This window comes from Gorilla gorilla, chromosome 3 (genome assembly GCF_029281585.2).
Source record: "Gorilla gorilla gorilla isolate KB3781 chromosome 3, NHGRI_mGorGor1-v2.1_pri, whole genome shotgun sequence".
NCBI lineage: Eukaryota > Metazoa > Chordata > Mammalia > Primates > Hominidae > Gorilla > Gorilla gorilla.
In genome coordinates, this window is record NC_073227.2 from 141105822 (window position 1) to 141125141 (window position 19320).

Genomic DNA, 19320 nt, shown 5'->3' on the forward strand with positions numbered 1-19320 from the left:
GAGGTGTGAGCTTAGATTGTCTATGTGTGCTCTTTTAGGCTTTTTGATAGAGGCATTTAATGCTATGAACTTTCCTCTTAAAGCTTTTGCTGTGTTCCAGAGTTATTCATCAGTTGTGTCACTATTATTGTTTAGTTCAAAGAATTTTTAAATTTTTATCTTGATTTTATTGTTGACCCAAAGATCATTCAGGAACAGATTATTTAATTTCCACATATTTGTATAGTTTTGAGAGTTCCTTTTGGAGTTAATTTCCAATATTATTCCACTGTGGTCTGAGAGTACTTGATATAATTTCGATTTTCTTAAATTTATTGAGACTTGTTTTGTGGCCTATCATATGGTCTATCTTGGAAAATATTCCATGTGTTGATGAAAAGAATGTATATTCTGCAGTTGTTGGGTAGAATGCTCTGTAAATATCTGTTAAGTCCATTTGTTCTAGGATATAGTTTCAGTCCATTGTTTATTTTATTTACTTATTTTTATTATACTTTAAGTTCTGGGATACATCTGCAGAATGTGCACGTTTGTTGCACAGGTATACACGTGCCATGGTGGTTTGCTGCATCCATCAACCTGTTATCTACATGAGGTATTTCTCCTAGTGCTATCTTTACCCTATCTCCCCATCCCCCAAAAGGCCCCAGTGTGTGCTCTTCCCCTCCCTGTGTCTGTGTGTTCTTGTTGTTCAACTCTCACTTATAAGTGAGAACGTGCAGTGTTTGTTTTCCTGTTCCTGTGTTAGTTTGCTGAGAATGATGGTTTCCAGCTTCATCCATGTCCCTGCAAAGGACATGAACTCATCCTTTTTATGGCTGCATAGTATTCCATGGTGTATATGTGCCACATTTTCTTTATCCAGTCTGTCATTGATGGGCATTTGGGTTGATTCCAGGGCTTTACTACTGTGAATAGTGCTGCAATAAACACACGTGTACATGTGTCTTTGTAGTAGAATGATTTATAATCCTTTGGGTATATACTCAGTAATGGGATTGCTGGGTCAAATGGTATTTCTAGTTCTAGATCCTTGAGGAATTGTCACACTGTCTTCCACAATGGTTGAACTAATTTACACTCCCACCAACAGTGTAAAAGCAATCCTAATTTTCCACATTCTCTCCAGCGTCTGTTGTTTCCTGACTTTTTTGTGATCACCATTCTAACTGGCATGAGATGGTATCTCATTGTAGTTTTGATTTGTATTTCTCTGATGACTAGTGATGTTGAGCTTTTTTTCATATGTTTGTTCAGTGCATAAATGTCTTCTATTGAGAAGTGTCTGTCCATATCCTTTGCCCACTTTTTGATGGGGTTGTTTGTTGTATTCTTGTAAATTTGTTTAAGTTCCTTGTAGATTCTGGACATTGGCCCTTTGTCAGATGGATAGATAGCAAAAATTTTCTCCCATTCTGTAGGTTGCCTGTTCACTCTGACGATAGTTTCTTTTGCTGTGCAGAAGCTCTTTAATTAGATATCATTTGTCAATTTTGGCTTTTGTTGCCATTGCCTTTGGTGTTTTAGTCATGAAGTTTTTGCCCATGCCTATGTCCTGAATGGTATTGCCAATGTTTTTTTCTAGGGTTTTTGTGGTTTTAGGTCTTATATTTAAGTCTTTAATTCATCTTGAGTTAATTTTTGTATAAGGTGTAAAAAAGGGGCCCAGATTCAGTTTTCTGCATATGGCTAGCGAGTTTTCCCAACACCGTTAATTACATAGGGAATCCTTTCCCCATTGCTTGTTTTTGTCAGGTTTGTCAAAGAACAGCTGGTTGTAGATGTATGGGGTTATTTCTGAGGCCTCTGCTGAGTTCCCTTGGTCTATAGATCTGTTTTGGTACCAGTACCATGCTGTTTTGGTTACTGTAGCCTTGTAGTATAGCTTGAAGTCAGGTAGCGTGATGCCTCCAGGTTTGTTCTTTTGGCTTAGGATTGTCTTGGTGATGTGGGCTCTTTTTTGGTTCTATATGAAATTTAAAGTAGCTTTTTCTAGTTCTGTGAAGAAACTCAATAAGAGCTTAGTGGGGATAGCATTGAATCTATAAATTACTTTGGGCAGTATGGCTATTTTCACAATATTTATTCTTCCTATCCATGAGCATGGAATGCTTTTTCATTTGTTTGTTTCCTCTCTTATTTCCTTGAACAGTGGTTTCTAGTTCTCCTTGAAGAGGTCCTTCACATCCCTTGTAAGTTGTATTCCTAGGTATTTTATTCTCTTTGCAGCAATTGTGAATGGGAGTTCACTCCTAATTTGGCTCTCTGTTTGTCTATGATTGATGTATAGGAATGCTTGTGATTTTGGTACATTGATTTTGTATCCTGAGATTTGCTGAAGTTGCTTATCAGCTTAAGGAGACTTTGGGCTGAGATGATGGGGTTTTCTAAATATACAATCGTGCCATCTGCAACCAGAGATAATTTGACTTCCGCTCTCCCTATTTGAATACCCTTTATTTCTTTCTCTTGCCTGATTGCACTGGCCAGAATTTCCAATGCTATTTTGAATAGGAGTGGTGATAGAGGGCATCCTTGTCTTGTGCTGGTTTTCAAAGGGAATGCTTCCAGCTTTTGCCCATTCAGTATGATATTGGCTGTGGGTTTGTCATAAATAGCTCTTATTATTTTGAGATACATTCCATCAATACCTAGTTTATTGAGAGTTTTTAGCATGAAGAGGTGTTGACTTTTGTCAAAGGCCTTTTCTGCATCTATTGAGATAATCATGTGATTTTTGTCATCTGTTCTGTTTATGTGATGGATTATGTTTATTGATTTGCATATTTTGAACTAGCCTTGCATCCCAGGGATGAGGCCGTCTTGATTGTGGTGGATAAGCTTTTCGATGTGCTGCTAAATTCGATTTGCCAGTATTTTATTGAGGATTCTTGCATCAATATTCATCAGGGATATTGGCCTGAAATTTTCTTTTTTTGTTGTGTCTCTGCCAGGTTTTGGTATCAGGATGATGCTGATCTCATAAAGTGATATAGGGAGGAGTCCCTCTTTTTCTATTGATTGGAATAGTTTCAGAAGGAATGGTACCATCTCCTCTATGTACCTCTGGTAGAATTAGGCTGTGAATCCATCTGGTCCTGGGCTTTTTTTGTTTGGTAGGCTATTAATTACTGCCTCAATTTCAGAATTTGTTATTGGTATATTCTGGGATTCGACTTCTTCCTGGTTTAGTGTTGGCAGAGTATATGTTTCCAGGAATGTATCCATTTCTTCTAGATTTTCTAGTTTATTTGCTTAGAGGTGTTTATAGTATTCTCTGAGGGTAGTTTGTATTTCTGTGGGATCAGTGGTTATATCCCCTTTATCATTTTTTGTTGTGTCTATTTTATTCTTCTCTCTTTTCTTTTTTATTAGTCTGGCTAGTAGTCTATTTTGTTAATCTTTTCAAAAAAGTAAAAAAACCAGCTCCCGGGTTCACTGATTTTTTTGAAGGGTTTTTCATGTCTCTATCTCCTTGAGTTCTGTTCTGGTCTTATTTATTTCTTGTCTCCTGGAAGCTTTTGACTTTGTTTGCTCTTCCTTCTTCAGTTCTTTTAATTGTGATGTTAGGGTGTCAATTTTAGATCTTTCCTGCTTTCTCCTCTGAGAATTGAGTGCTGTAAATTTCCCTTTAAACACTGCTTTAGCTGTGTCCCAGAGATTCTGGTATGTTGTGACTTTGTTCTCCTTGGTTTCAAAGAATTTATTTATTTCTGCCTTAATTTCGTTATTTACCCAGTAGTCATTCAGGAGCAGGTTGCTCAGTTTCCATGTAGTTGTGCAGTTTTGAGTGAGTTTTTTTAATCCTGAGTTCTAATTTGATTGCACTTTGGTCTTGGAGACTGTTTGTTATGATTTCCATTCTTTTGCATTTGCTGAGGAGTGTTTTACTTCCAATAATGTGATCAATTTTAGAATAAGTGTGATGTGGTGCTGAGAAGAATGTACATTTTGTTCACTTGGGGTGGAGAGTTCTGTAGATGTCTATTAGGTCCGCTTGGTCCAGAGCTGAGTTCAAGTTCTGAATTTCCCTGTTAATTGTCTGTCTCATTGATCTGTCTAATATTGACAGTGGGGTGTTAAAGTCTCTCACTATTATTGCGTGGGAGTCTGAGTCTCTTCGCAGGTCTCTAAGAACTTGCTTTATGAATCTGGGTGCTCCTGTGTTGGATTTATATATATTTAGGATAGTTAGCTCTTCTTGTGGCATTGATCCCTTTACCATTATGTAATGGTCTTCTTTGTCTCTTTTGATCTTTGTTGGTTTAAAGGCTGTTTTCTCAGAGACCAGCATTGAAACCCCTGCCTTTTTTGCTTTCCATTTGCTTGCTAAGTATTCCTCCATCCCTTTATTTTGAGCCTGTGTATTTCTTTGCACATAGATGGGTCTCCTGAATACAGCACACTGATGGGTCTTGACTCTTTATCCAATTTGCCAGTCTGTGTCTTTAAATTGGGGCATTTAGCTTGTTCACATTTAAGATTAATACTGTCATGTGTGAATTTGATCCCGTTAATATGATGATAGCTGGTTATTTTGCCCATTAGTCAATGCAGTTTCTTCATAGTGTTGATGGTCTTTACAATTTGGTATGTTTTTGCAGTGGCTGTTACTGGTTTTTCCTTTCTATATTTAGTGCTCCCTTCAGGAGCTCTTGTAAGGCAGGCCTGCTTGTGACAAAATCTCTGAGCATTTGCTTGTCTGTAAAGGATTTTATTTCTCCTATGCTTATGAAGGTTAATTTTGCTGGATATGGAATTCTGGTTTGAATTTTTTTTTTTTTTTAAGAATGTTGACTGTTGGCCTCCACTCTCTTCTGGCTTTTAGGGTTTCTACAGAGAGATCTGCTGTTAGTTTGATGGGCTTCACTTTGTAGTTAACGCTATCTTTATCTCTGGCTGCCTTTAACATTTTTTCCTTCATTTCAACCTTGGTGAATTTGATGATTGTGTGCCTTGGGGTTGCTCCTCTCGAAGAGTAACTTTATGGTGTTCTCTGTATTTCCTGAATTTGAATATTGGCCTGTCTTGTTAGGTTGGGGAAATTCTCCTGGATAATATCCTGAAGAGTGTTTTCCAACTTGGTTCCTTTCTCCCCATCACTTTCAGGTACACCAATCAAACACAGGTTTGGTCTTTTCACATAGTCCCATATTTCTTTGAGGTTTTGTTAATTCCTTTTTATTCTCTTTTGTCTAATCTTGTCTTCACACTTTATTACATTAAGTTGATCTTCAATCTCTGATATTATTCCTTCTACTTGATTGATTTGGCTATTGATACTTGTGTATGCATCACGAAGTTCTCATGCTCTGTTTTTCAGCTCCATCAAGTCACTCATTTTCTTCTCTAAACTGATTATTCTAGTTTGCAATTCCTCTAATCTTTTTCCAAGGCTCTTAGCTTCCTTGCATTGGGTTAGAACATGCTCCTTTAGGTCACAGGAGTTTGTTATTACTCACCCTCTGAAACCTACTTCTGTCAATTCATCAAACTCATTATCTGTCCAGTTTTTTTTCCTTGCTGGTGAGGAGTTGTGATCCTTTGGAGGAGAAGTGGTGTTCTGGTTTTTGGAATTTTCAACCTTTTTTTACTGGTTTTTCCTCATCTTCATGGATTTATCTACCTTTGGTCTTTGATGATGGTGACCTTCGGATGGGGCCTCTGAGTGGACATCATTTTGGTTGATGTTGATGCTATTCCTTTCTGTTTGTTAGTTTTCCTTCTAACAGCCAGGCCCCTCTGCTGCAGGTCTGCTGGAGTTTGCTGGAGGTCCACTCCAGACCCTGTTTGCCTGGGTATCAACAGCAGAGGCTGCAGAACAGCAAAGATTGCTGCCTGTTCCTTGCTCTGGAAGCTTCATCCCAGATGGGCACCTGCCAGATGCCAGCCAGAGCTCTCCTGTACGAGGTGTCTGTCAACCCCTGCTGGGAGCTGTCTCCCAGTCAGGAGGCACAGGGGTCAGGGACCCACTTAAGGAGGCAGTCTGTCCGTTAGCAGAGCTCAAGCACTGTGCTGGCTGATCTGCTGCTCTCTTCAGAGCCAGTAGGCAGGAATGTTTAAGTCTGCTAAAGCTGTGCCTACAGCCCCCACTTCCCTCAGGTGCTCTATCCCATTGAAAAGGGAGTTTTATCTATAAGCCCCTGACTGGGGTTGCTGCCTTTCTTTCAGAGATGCACTGTCCAGAGAGGAGGAATTTAGAGAGGAAGATTGGCTACAGTGTCTTTGCTGAGCTGTGGTAGGCTTCGCCCAGTTTGAGCTTCCTGGTGGCTTTGTTTACATTGTGAGGGGAAAACCACCTACTCAAGCCTCATTAATGGCTGATGCCTCTCCCCCACCAAGCTTGATCATCCCAGGTTGACTTCAGACTGCTGTGCAGGCAGTGAGAATTTCAAGCTAGTGGATCTTAGTTTGCTAGGCTGCATGGGGGTGGGATCCACTGAGCTAGATCACTTGGATCCATGGTTTCAGCCCCCTTTCCAGGGAAGTGAACGGTTCTGCCTTGCTGGCATTCCAGGCACCACTGGGGTATAAAAAAAATCTCCTGCAGCTAGCTCGGTGTCTGCTCAAACAGCCTCCCAGTTTTGTGCTTGAAACCCAGGGCCCTGGTGGTGTAGGCACCAGAGGGAATCTCCTGGTTTGTGGGTTGCAAAGACTGTGGGAAAAGCATAGTGTCTGAGCCAGAATGCACTGTTCCTCACGGCACAGTCCCTCACAGCTTCCCTTGGCTAGAGGAGGAAGTTCCCCAACGCCTTGTGCTTCCAGGGTGAGGTGATGCCCTACCCTGCTTCGGCTCACCCTCCGTGGGCTGCATCCACTGTCTAACCAGTCCCAGTGAGATGGGCTGGGTACCTCAGTTGGAAATGCAGAAATCACCTGCCTTTTGGGTTGATGTTAGAAGCTGCAGACCGGAGCTGTTCCTATTTGGCCATCTTTCCAGCCATTAGAGTCCATTGTTTCTTTGTTGATTTTCTGTCTTGATGACCTATCTAGTGCTGTCAGTGGAGTATTGAAGTCCCCCGCTATTATTTATTGTATATTGCCATCTATCTCATTTCTTAGGTCTAGCAGTAATTGTTTTATTAATGTGGGAGCTCTAGTGTTAGTTGCATATATATTTAGTATTGTGATGTTTTCTTGTGGGACTAATCCTTTTGAATCCTAATGAACTGTATCATTATACAATGTCCCTCTTTGTCTTTTTTTTGTTACTTTAAAGTCTGTTTTGTCTGATATAAGAATAGCCACTCCTGCTTGCTTTTGGTTCCTTTTATATGGAATATCTTTTTCCACCCCTTTACCTTAAGTTTCTGTGAGTCCCTATGTGTTAGGTGAGTCTCTAGAAGACAGAAGATACGTTTTATCCATTCTGCCATTCTGTATCTTTTAAGCGCAGCGTTTAGGCGATTTACATTCAACTTCAGTATTGAGTATTCTATTCATCATGCTTGTTGTTGACTGAATAACTTTTCTTTTTTTATTGCATTATTGTTTTATAGGACCTGTGAGATTTATGGTTTAAGGAGGTTCTATTTGGGTGCATTTCAAGGTTTTGTTTCAGAGTTGGGGGCTCCTTTTAGCATTTCTTATAGTGCTAGCTTGGTAATGGCAAATTCTCTCAGCATTTGTTTTTGTGAAAAATACTTTATCTCTCCTCCATTTACGAAGGTTAATTTCACTTGATACAATATTATTGGCTGATAGTTATTTTGTTTAAAGAAGCTAAAGATAGGACCCCAATCCCTTCTGGCTTTCAGGGTTTCTGCTGAGAAATCTGCTGTTAATCTGATAGATTTTCCTTCATAGGTTACCTGATGCTTTTGCCTCACAGCTCTTAAGATTCTTTCCTCTGTCTTGACTTTAGATGGCCTGATGACTGTGTACCTAGGTGATCTTTTTGTGATGAATTTTCCAGCTGTTCATTCCTATAAAGGAATGTTTTCTAGAGATCTCTGAAATCTGCCCTCACCAGAAATGTAACACTGTTCTGAGGCACGATTTCCTGCCTCTGATTGGAGCCACACTTCTTACTCATTGTCTGCAGTTTTGGAGTTGTATACATTTTCTAGTGTTACATAAAATGTTGTTTGTGGGGATTTTTTGTTGTTGTCATTTTTCCACATTATTTCTTTGTATAGTATTCAAGAGAAGTGGGAGGTTCAGAACAAAATTTTTTATACTCTTAATAGAACCAGAAGTCCTGCAAATGTATTTTAAACATTTATTTCTTTACAGAAAAATTCTTCTGTGTAGATATGATAGATTGACACCTTGCATCCATTCCAACCTTCTTCTGGCGCATCTTCCTATACTCCTGGATCCCTTGCAAAAGGGTTCTTTCTGGTTGCTAGCTTGAAGTTCTGGCTATCAGAAGTAGTCATGCAGGATTTCGAAGGCCAGTGAGGCAGAGGCCATCTGCCTGCTGTTCAGCTTTTCAGCTAGGAAGCACAATCCTTGAGACCTTTGGGTTTTTCCTCATCAGAGATTTAGCAGCCAGTCACTTGCTTTATTGGTGGTGAGATGCAGTTTGGCAGCTGCAGCATCACGTCCTCTTCTCTGGACCTAGCTTAAGGCAGTGTGCTTTTGGGTTTTTTGTTTGTTTGTTTTGTTTTGAGACAGGGTGTCTTTCTGTCACCCAGGCTGGAGTACAGTGGCATAATCAAAGCTCACTGCAGCCTCGACCTCCTGGGTTCAATTATCTTCCTGCCTCAGCCTCCTGAGTAGCTGGGACTACAAGCATGCACCACCACACCCAAATAACTTTTGTATATTTTGTAGAGATAACATTTTGCCATGATGCCCAGGCCAGTCCTGAACTCCTGAGCTCAAGCAGTCCACCCACCTTGGCCTCCCAAAGTGTTAGGATGACAGGCATGAGCCACCACGCCCAGCCCAGCAGTGTGCTTTTGAAGTCAACAATTTCACTAGCAGCCTCCTGATTCTAATCTTCCTGATTATATGGAGGCAGAAACTCTTTTGGCAGGCCAGTTCTGCAGTGTCATTCTGAAGTGTGCTTCTCTGGCCTTTCCTAAGATTTTTAAGCAACTGAATGCCTTTCTTTTTGTAATTGCTAATTTAGTTTTGGCTTTCTGCACTCAGACCTTGTTTTGTGCAGCTGCTACTTTCAAAATTATTTCAGACACAGAAGCCTCAAGTATGAGACACTGGGTTTAGTTTTCTTACCTACTTGAGGACAATTCATTTATCAATAGAAAATAAGAAAAGGCTCACAAGGGCAAAGCAGTCATTTAAATTATCCCGTGACTCCCTGGAATAAAGGCCTATTGAAGGCAAGGTTTGGGAAGGCTGAGTGGCAACTCTGGTGGACCATTATGGCAAGAATGTGAAATACCAGGACTTGAGAAGAGGTGGCTTTTTTTTTTTTCAGCTTTCTATAAAGCTTTAAAGAAAAAAAGAAAACATAAAGCTTAGGATTTTAAGTTCTTACTTCAATTAGCACAAAGAACCAGCAACCTTCTGAGTGCCTTAAAATATATATATATATATTATGTATATAATTAATATATATAACATATTATATTACATATATATATATATAATCTCTTGAAATTTCAGAGCCAGTATGACCAAAAATCAAATATGGAGTCCAATCTTACAATGTAAGTTGAATTCATTGTCTTTTTAGTCTCTTACATTAAATTTAGAGTATTAATTGGGAAAGAGAGGGACTGAGAGTTGGAAAGAAGACATTTGGTGGGGATTTAGATTAATCTTAGCACCCTGTGCCCAAGCTTCATAGAATCTTGCTTGTTAAAAGAAGAGGAAGCTTCTCCTTCCTTTCTCTAGAGATGAGGGCAAGAAATGTCTCTATTGAAATAGGATTCTTGGTTTCAGTGCAGATGATGATAGCAGAAGCTGAAAAGCTCAATCATCAGAGCTAAGGTAGGCATGGTTACCATAGCAGGCAGCAGGGTTAGGAGTGGTAATCATAATGGTTTAGAAAACTTTGGCAATAGATACTGGGGATAAATGGGTATCCTCAAACTGAAATAGAAGGGCAGCTGATCACGATTCTAAAATTCTCTGGATCTAGCAAACTCAGCAGCCTGAATTGACTTATCACAGGAGAAGCATGGTTTCTCATTCAAATTCCAGAGGCCCATTAATGAAGAATGCTTTTGAGAAAAAGCATTGTGTCAGTGTGTTTACTGCTGCTACAGAGTAATACCTGAGGCTGAGTAATTTATAAAGAAAAGAAGCTTATTTGGCTTATGGTTCTGCAGGCTGTACAAGAAGCATGGCACCAGCACCTGCTTCTGGTGAGGGATTCAGGCTGCTTCCACTCATGGCAGAAAGCAAAGGGAAATGGATAGGTGCAGAGATCACATGGCAAGACAGGAAACAAGAAAGGGAGGGGAAAGGTGCCAGGCTCTTTTTAACAACCAGCTCTCATGAGAACTGATAGAGTGAGAACTCACTCATTGCTGTAAAGATGACACCAAGTCATTCATTCGGGATCCACCCCCAGAATCTAAATACCTTCCACTTGGTCCTACCTCTGGCATTGGGGATCAGATTTCAACATGAGGCCTGGGGGAACAATCAAATCATAGCGAGTACTGTGATGAGGCCCTTTATTGAAGTCACTGTGTACCTAGACTTTCAGGGATTACTGGGCTCTGCTCTCATGCTAAGCCTTGTTGCTTAAATATCACTGTGTGCTACCAATTACATTGGTGCTTATGAAGCTCATGGGATAAATGCAGTTTTGGCTTGAGACACAATGGCTCCACAAACATACCCTTGTTATTTTTTGCCATTTATGAATATAGATTTTAAATTGGAATATTTGGCAATTGGCAGAATATATACATTGGCTTATTAACTTAAAGGGCAATTGCTATTTTGATCAAAGTGCAAAGAGGAAGCATCTGAAAGTACACTTCCATACCAAAAGAGTTAATCAAAAGCAATATAGCTTTTCTGGAGAAATTACAGACATTCACGTTATCCCCAAACATTTGAAAGAAACAGAGGTGGTATTTCCTATCATATTGTCTTTAAACTTGGTTTTTGGTCTTTCAGAATAAAAAAGGATTTTCCTGAAATTAATAAGGTGGTGACTCAAATTGTAATGGCTCTTCCAGATGTGTTATATTTACAAGAGCAAATCAACACCATCCTTAGCATATGGTATGCAGCCATTGATTTGGAAAATGCTTGCACTGAACCAGCTGGAAAGACTTCTCATGCTCAGGGTCAAGCAAAGCTGGCAGCTTTATGGATTATCTGGAGGAGAAACACACACACACACACACACACACACACACACACACACAATCTATGTTACTTTCAAAATCAAAATCCTTTATAAAGGTCCTTCAAGCCATATGCCTCTTCTTCTTAGCAGTAGTGGGGAGTGGGACAAATGCAGCAGTATATGCTTCATTTGGAAGTCATGTTCTGATATGCCTCAGATTCCACAAAACATTATTGAGTTAAAAGAACTCTGAACTTTCCTATGTTATATGTCTTTCTGGCATATAACTGTTTTACTAAGGCATTCAGAATGTCTGCTACTTCCTGCTCACAAAGGCCTATCATCATGAGATCATCAATAGATTTTAAGTTTACCAGCAGTATGTTCTACAAGGTTGGTAATTCCAATAAAATGTGGTTACAATTTTAACGTTGAGGAGTAGATTTTACCTGCTTTATTTTTGATGAATATCTCAAGTGCTTAGAATTTTGCTGGCATGTAATAAGCACTCAATAAATATGTATGGAAGAAGCCCAGACTTTACCACTATACTATTCATTCATGTAACCAAAAACCACTTGTACTCTTTTTTTCTTTTTTGTTATACTTTAAGCTCTAGGGTACATGTGCACAAAGTGCAGGTTTGTTACATAGGTATGCATGTGCTATGTTGGTTTGCTGCACCCATCAACTTGTCATTTACATTAGGTATTTCTCCCAATGTTATCCCTCCCCCATGTTCCCACCCCCCGACAGGCCCTGGTGTGTGATGTTCCCCGCCCCGTGTCCAAGTGTTCTCATTGTTGAATTCCCACCTATGAGTGAGAACATGTGGTGTTTGGTTTTCTGTCCTTGTGATAGTTTGCTGAGAATGATGATTCCCAGCTTCATCCGTGTCCCTGCAAAGGACATGAACTCATCCTTTTTTATGGCTGCATAGTATTCCGTGGTGTATATGTGCCACGTTTTCTTAATCCAGTCTATCATTTATGGACATTTAGGTTGGCTCCAAGTCTTTGCTATTGTGAATAGCGCCACAATAAAAATACGTGTGCATGTGTCTTTATAGTCGCATGATTTATAATCCTTTGGGTATATACTCAGTAATGGGATCACTGGGTCAAACAGTATTTCGAGTTCTAGATCCTTGGGGAATTGCCACACTGTCTTCCACAATGGTTGAATGAATTTACACTCCCACCAACGGTGTAAAAGCATTCCTATTTCTCCACATCCTCTCCAGCATCTGTTGTTTCCTGACTTTTTAATGATTGTCATTCTAACTGGCATGAGATGGTATCGCATTGTGGTTTTGATTTGCATTTCTCTGATGACCAGTGATGGTGAGCATTTTGTCGGTGATGATGAACATTTTCTGTTGGCTACATAAATATCTTCTTTTGAGAAGGGTCTGTTCATATCCTTCACCCACTTTTTGATGGCGTTGTTTGTTGTATTCTTGTAAATTTGTTTAAGTTCTCTGTAGATTCTGGATATTGGCCCTTTGTCAGATGGGTAGATTGCAAAAATTTTCTCCCATTCTGTAGGTTGCCTCTTCATCCTGATGGTAGTTTCTTTTGCTGTGCAGAAGCTCTTTAATTTAATTAGATCCCATTTGTCAATTTTGGCTTTTGTTGCCATTGCTTTTGGTGTTTTAGACATGAAGTCCCTGCCCATGCCTACATCCTGAATGGTATTGTCTAGGTTTTCTTCTAGGGTTTTTACGGTTTTAGGTCTAACATTTAAGTCTATAATCCATCTTGAATTAATTTTTTATAAGGTGTAAGGAAGGGATCCAGTTTCAGTTTTCTACATATGGCTAGCCAGTTTTCCTAGCACCATTTATAAAATAGGGAATCCTTTTCACCTTTCTTGTTTTGGCCAGGTTTGTCAAAGACCAGCTAGTTGTAAGTGTGTAACATTATTTCTGAGGCCTCTGTTCTGTTCCATTAGTTTATAGATCTGTTTTGGTACCAGTACAATGCTGTTTTTGTTACTGTAGCCTTGTAGTATAGTTTGAAGTCAGGTAGCATGATGCCTCCAATGTTGTTCTTTTGGCTTAGCATTGTCTTGGCGATGTGGGCTGTTTTTTGGTTCCATATGAACTTTAAAGTAGTTTTTTCCAATTCTGTGAAGAAAGTCATTGGTAACTTGATGGGGATGGCATTGAATCTATAAATTACCTTGGGCAGTACGATATTGATTCTTCCTATACATGAGCATGGAATGTTTTTCCCTTTGTTTGTGTCCTCTTTTATTTCATTGAGTAGTGGTTTATAGTTCTCCTTGAAGAGGTCCTTCACATCCCTTGTAAGTTGTATTCTGAGGTATTTTATTCTCTTGGTAGCAATCGTGAATGGGAGTTCACTCATGATTTGGCTCTCTATTTGTCTGTTATTGGTGTATAGGAATGCTTGTGATTTCTGCACATCGATTTTGTATCCCGAGACTTTGCTGAAGTTGCTTATCAGCTTAAGGAGATCTTGGGCTGAGACGATTGGTTTTCTAAATATATAATCATGTCATCTGCGAACAGGGACAATTTGACGTCCTCTTTTCCTAATTGAACATCCTTTACTTCTTTCTCTTGCCTGATTGCCCTGGCCAGAACTTCCAACACTATTTTGAATAGGAGCGGTAAGAGAGGGCATCCTCGTCTTGTGCCGGTTTTCAAAGGGAATGCTTCCAGTTTTTGCCCATTCAGTATGATATTGGCTGTGGGTTTTTCATAAATAGCTGTTATTATTTTGAGATATGTTCCATCAATACCTAGTTTACTGAGAATTTTTAGCATGAAGGGCCTTTTAATTTTGTCAAAGACCTTTTCTGCACCTATTGAGATAATCATGTGGTTTTTGTCATTGGTTCTGTTTATGTGATGGATTATGTTTATTGATTTGCGTATGTTGAACCAGCCTTTCATCCCAGGGATGAAGCCCAATTGATCATGGTGGATAAGCTTTTTGATGCGCTGCTAGATTCGGTTTACCAGTATTTTATTGAGGATTTTTGCATCAATGTTCATCAGGGATATTGATCTAAAATTCTCTTTTTTTGTTGTGTCTCTGCCAGGCTTTGGTATCAGGATGATGCTGGCCTCATAAAATGAGTTAGGGAGGATTCCCTCTTTTTCTATTGATTGGAAAAGTTTCAGAAGGAATGGTTCCAGCTCCTCTTTGTACCTCTGGTAGAATTCGGCTGTGAATCGGTCTGGTCCTGGACTTTTTTTGGTTGGTAGGCTATTAATTATTGCCTCCATTTCAGAGCCATTATTGGTCTACTCAGAGATTCAACTTCTTCCAGCTTAAGTCATGGGAGGAGGTATGTTTCCAGGAATTTACCTATTTCTTCTAGATTTTCTAGTTTATTTGCATAGAGGTGTTTATATTATTCTCTGATGATAGTTTGTATTTCTGTGGGATTGGTGGTGATATCCCCTTATTTTTTATTTGAGTCTTCTCTTTTTTCTTCTTGATTAGTCTTGCTAGCAGTCTATCAATTTTGTTGATCTTTTCAAAATACCAGCTTCCGGATTCATTGATTTTATGGAGGGTTTTTTGTGTCTCTATCTCCTTCAATTCTGCTCTGATCTTAGTTATTTCTTGCCTTCTGCTAGCCTTTGAATTTGTTTGCTCTTGCCTCTCTAGTTCTTTTGTGACGTTAGGGTGTTGATTTTAGATCTTTCTTGCTTTCTCTTGTGGGCATTTAGTGCTATAAATTTACCTCTACACACTGCTTTAAGTGTTTCCCAGAGATTCTGGTATGTGTGTCTTTTTTCTTATTGGTTTCAAAGAGCGTCTTTATTTCTGGCTTCATTTTGTTATTTACCCAGCAGTCATTCAGGAGCAGGTTGTTCAGTTTCCATGTAGATGTGTGATTTTGAGTGGGTTTCTTAATCCTGAGTTCTAATTTTATTGCACTGTGGTGTGAGAGACAGTTTGTTGTGATTTCTGTTCTTTTACATTTGCTGAGGAGTGCTTTACTTCCAATTATGTGGTCAGTTTTAGAATAAGTGTGATGGGGTGCTGAGAAGAATGTATATTCTGTTGATTGGGGGTGGAAAGTTCCATAGATATCTATTAGGTCCACTTGGTGCAGAGCTGAGTTCAAGTCCTGGATATCCTTGTTAACCTACTGTCTTGTTGATCTGTCTAATATTGACAGTGTCTACTATTATTATTGTGTGGGAATCTAAGTCTCTTTGTAGGTCTCTAAGGACTTGCTTTATGAATCTGGGTGCTCCTGTATTGGGTGCATATATATTTAGGATAGTTAGCTCTTCTTGTTGCATTGATCCCTTGATCCCTTTACCATTATGCAATAGTCTTCTTTGTCTCTTTTGATCTTTGTTGGTTTAAAGTCTGTTTTATCAGAGACTAGGATTGCAACCCCTGCTTTTTTTGCTTTATATTTGCTTGATAGATCTTCCTTCATCCTTTATTTTGAGCCTATGTGTGTGCTCTGCACATGAGATGGGTCTCCTTAATATAGCATACCAATGGGTCTTGACTCTTTATCCAATTTGCCAGTCTGTGTCTTTTAATTGGGGCATTTAGCCCATTTACATTTAAGATTAACATTGTTATATATGAATTTGATCCTGTCATTATGATGTTAGCTGGTTATTCTGCCCGTTAATTGATGCAGTTTCTTCATAGCATTGATAGTCTTTACAATTTGGCATGTTTTTGCAGTGATTGGTACTGGCTGTTCCTTTCCATGTTTAGTGCTTCCTTCAGGAGCTCTTGTAGGGCAGGCCTGGTGGTGACAAAATCTTTGAGCATTTGCTTGTCTGTAAAGGATTTTATTTTTCCTTTATTTATGAAGCTTATTTTGGTGGGATATGAAATTCTGGGTTGAAATTTGTTTTTTTTTTTAAGAATGTTGAATATTGGCCCCCACTCTCTTCTGGCTTGTAAGGATTTTTGCTGAGAGATCTGCTGTTAGTCTAATGGGTTCCCCTTTGTGGTAATCCGACCTTTCTTTCTGGCTGTCCTTAACATTTTTTGCTTCATTTCAACCTTGGTGAATCTGAGAATTATGTGCCTTGGGGTTGCTCTTCTTGAGGAGTATCTTTGTGGTATTCACTGTATTTCCTGAATTTGAATGTTGGCCTGCCTTGCTAGGTTGGATAATATCCTGAAGAGTGTTTTCTAACTTTGTTCCATTCTCCCCGTCACTTTCAGGTAAACCAAACAAATGTAGATTTGGTCTTTTCACATAGACCCATATTTCTTGGAGGTTTTGTTCATTTCTTTTTACTCTTTTTTCTCTAAAATTGTCTGCTCGCTTTATTTCATTAATTTGATCTTCAATCACTGATACCCTTTCTTCCACTTGATCGAATCAGCTATTGAAGCTTGTGCATGTGTAATGAAGTCCTCATGCCATGGTTTTCAGCTCCATCAGGTCATTTAAGGTTTTCCCTACACTGTTTATTCTAGTTAGCCATTCGTCTAACCTTTTTTCAAGGTTTTTAGCTTCCTTGCGATGAGTTAGAACATCCTCCTTTGGCTTGGAGAAGTTTGTTATTACCGACCTTCTGAAGCCTACTTCTGTCAACTTATCAAAGTCATCCTCCACCTAGCTTTGTTCGGTTGCTGGCGAGGAGCTGTGATCCTTTGGAGGAGAAGAGGCACTCTGGTTTTTAGAATTTTCAGCTTTTCTGCTCTGGTTTCTCCCCATCTTTGTGGTTTTATCTACGTTTGGTTTTCGATGTTGGTGACCTACAGATGGGGTTTTGGTGTGGATGTCCTTTTTGTTGATGTTGATGCTATTCCTTTCTGTTTCTTCATTTTCCTCTAACAGTCAGGTCCCTCAGCTGCAGGTCTGTTGGAGTTTGCTGGAGGTCCACTCCAGACACTGTTTGCCTGGGTATCACCAGTGGAGGCTGCAGAACAGTAAATATTACAGCCTGATCCTTCCTCTGGAAGCTTCATCCCAGAGGGGCACCCACCTGTATGAGGTGTCTGTTGACCCCTACTGGGAGGTGTCTCCCAATTAGGCTATTTGGGGGTCAGGGACCCACTTGAGGAGGCAGTCTGTCTGTTCTCAGAGCTCAAATGCTGTGCTGGGAGAACCACTGCTCTTTTTCAGATCTGTCAGATAGGGACGTTTAAGTCTGCAGAAGTTTTGGCTGCCTTTTGTTCAGCTATGCCCTGCCCACAGATGTGGGGTCTACAGAGGCGGTAGGCCTTGCTAAGCTGCGGTGGGCTCCACCCAGTTCAAGCTTCCCAGCCACTTTATTTACCTACTCGAACCTCAGCAATGGTGGACGCCCCTCCTCCCACCTGGCTGCAGCCTCACAGGTCCATCTCAGACTGCTGCGCTAGCAGTGAGCAAGGCTCCGTGGCCGTGGGACCCACTAAGCCAGGCACGGGAGCAAATCTCCTGGTCTGCTGGTTGCTAATACTATGGGTAAAGTGCAGTATTTGGGCAGGAGTGTCCTGTTTTTCCAGGTACAGTCTGTCACAGCTTCCCTTGGCTAGGAAAGGGAAATGCCCTGACCCCTTGCACTTCCCGGGTGAGGTGATGCCCCGTCCTGCTTTGGCTTGCCCTCCATGGGCTGCACCCACTGTCCAACCTGTCCCAGTGAGATGAACTAGGTACCTCAGTTGGAAATGCAGAAATCACCTGTCTTCTGCATCAGTCAGGCTGGGAGCTGCAGACCAAAGCTGTTCCTATTCGGCCATCTTGGAATGGACCTTGGCATTATTCTTATAATGAACTCATAAAAAAACTTTGTCCCACTGCCCTTGCCATGGGAAGATAATCATGAACAATCTGTGAGTAAAAAATAATTGGCCCTCCAACAACCTCTAGCTTAGGACTCCCAAATTATGTGGTAACTACTTGTACTCTTAAAGCTATTCAAATAAAAAAAATTTTAAATGCATGGGAAGAAGAGAAAGAGAGAAAGATAGAGAGAAAAAGAGACAGAGAGGGAGAGAAAGAGAGAGAGAGAGAGAGAGAGAAGGTTAGAGAGACAGATAGAGGAGAAGGCTGGTGAGATGGCCAAATTCTCTATATACTAAATTATCACAAATATCTGGGTAGACCTAGTCCCTGATACAAGATAGGGGAGGTATACTCTTTGGGAAAAGTAAAGGTCTAGTGCTCTTTACTCATTTGGACAGAGAAAAAGGATTTCCCAGATCAATACCCAGAAGCTGATTGCAGTAAAATTACCCTTCACTAAGTCTTGGCTCAAGAAGGAGGGTGGTGAATAGAGATGCTCACACTAATAAGAGAGAAGGGTGGAGTGTGATCCAGTCTCCAAAGGTTCACACCATCACTTTCACTTTTCTTGCCCAAGTGCAACCCAACCTCCAGAGAAGGAGATCAGGCTTCATCTCTTGAAGGAATAAATATAAAAGAATTTGTGGAGATATTTTAAACCCACCACAGACAAATTATGAATACAGAAATATAAGGCACATACTGAGAGAAAATATTCACAATACTTATATCTGACAAAGGATATATATGTTATATAAGAATAATATAATATTCTTAATATAATATAGTACTATTTTTATATTATATGAAGACAATCAACTCAATAAAATATAGGCCAGAGTTTTGTACAGATACTTTGCAAATAAGATGTATGAATGGCCAATTAGCACAAAAAAAGATACTTAAATGTGGTACAACTACATACCCACCAAATGGCTAATGTAATATTCTCAATATTAAATTTTGGTACATAGAGCACCCGGCCTTCTATAGATTTCCTGTGTGAGCGTAGCATGATATAGCCACTTTGGAAAACTTTTTAGCAGTTCCTTATGAAGTAAACATATACTTACATCATGATCTAGCAGTTCTACTTCTAGGTCTTTACCAAGAGAAATCAAGACTATGTCCACAAGCAAGGTGTGGTGCTCACATCTGTAATCCCAACAATTTGGGAGGCTGAGATGGCAAGATCACTTGAATCCAGGAGTTCAACACAAGCCTGGGCAACATGGCAAGACAGACTTTACAAAAAATAAAAAATGAGTCAGGTGTGGTGGTGCACACCTGTAGTCCCAGCTACTTGGGAGGCTGATGTGGGAGGATTACTTGAACCCAGGAGGCACAGATTGTGGTGAGCT